The following is a 1,322-nucleotide window of genomic DNA, read 5'->3' as shown; positions in this document are numbered from 1 at the left end:
GTAAAAATGCATTTGTATATCCGTGGCCACGCGAAGGATTTCTATTTGTTTTCGGCTCAGCTCTGATAAACGTCCACGTGGAAAGCCGGCATTGTTTTCTTTCTACGCGCCCTCCAGGATACCTGAGTGCACAGGTGATTGCGAACACGTCCCCCTTTGTTCCCCCTCTCGCTCTCTCTCCCCCTTGGCCTTCTTCCGCCGGCTCTTTCCTTCCACCGCTCGTTCCTAAATTTCGACAGAAATTTCCTTCCACCAACGTTCATTGCTTGCACGGATTTTGACTTTCTTTTTTTTTTTTTTTTTTTTTTTTTTTTTAAGGAAAACCTTCGTTTCGAAATATGCGATCGGGTTTTCAGAAATATCGAGAGAAGCGGAAGAGAGCGAGAGAGAGACGGATAATAATGGATCTCTTATCGTCGACTTCGACGTTACACTCGCGGCTTCTTTTCTTTTGATGTTCGAAAAGATAGCGATCGAGCGTACGTTAAATCGATGACGGTCGACGTGGGCCCGACCCGTGCTCGGGGAGAGAAGTCCACGGGGGAAAAAAAAAGAAGAAAAAAAAGAAGAAAAAGCCGATCGCCGGTTTGTCCTCCGCGACGAGGTGACGTCTCTTTCGTTCCTTTCTTTCGTTGGCGGAGCATATGCTGCCAGCTGCTCGGACCGCTGCCCAAAGGGTTGAGGGTCTCTGAATTTTCAAATTCCATTCTTCGCGATTTCTTTCCACCACGCGTCACTTCCTTCGCGTCTTCTTTGTCCCTCGTCTTTCTCTCCGTTTTCGAACTCGAATTCGTCGATATTCGTTGCGTGGTCAATATATTTACGAATATCAGACGAGATCGAGATTTCGAGTGTCGTGGGAACGATTTGCTCGGGGAGGGAGGCGGAACTTGGAAAGAGGGGGAGGGGAATTGGAATTTACCGAACGCGGGTTGTATTTAGTCCATTAGAGCGTTCAGAGGCGCGTGGAAAATGATCGGTAATCGTCTTGCGTTTTTATTAAAGCCGCCGGTATTAACTACATCCTGGACGCAGAACCCCTGCGGATCGGTTTCTCTCTAATTTTCGACGATGCACTGACGTCACACCATCGTGTGCTCCCCGTGTGTTCCGGTCTGCGTACCCGGGACCGGAAGCAACGAACTCGTTGGGGGGGCGCGGGGCCCCGAGTTCAAACTAAAAAATCCCCCACGGATATCGATGTTCTCGCGTTTAAACGAGGAGGAAGTCGATATTCCCTTGAGAACTGGACGGTTGTCCGGTAGAAACCGGAGCTGGCCCTAAATATTATAATTGCCCTGAAAAAAAACCATCTCTCATCT

The sequence above is a fragment of the Apis dorsata genome, unplaced genomic scaffold, assembly GCF_000469605.1.
Source record: "Apis dorsata unplaced genomic scaffold, Apis dorsata 1.3 scaffold_468, whole genome shotgun sequence".
Taxonomy (NCBI): domain Eukaryota; kingdom Metazoa; phylum Arthropoda; class Insecta; order Hymenoptera; family Apidae; genus Apis; species Apis dorsata.
Note: the sequence above shows the minus strand (reverse complement) of the source record.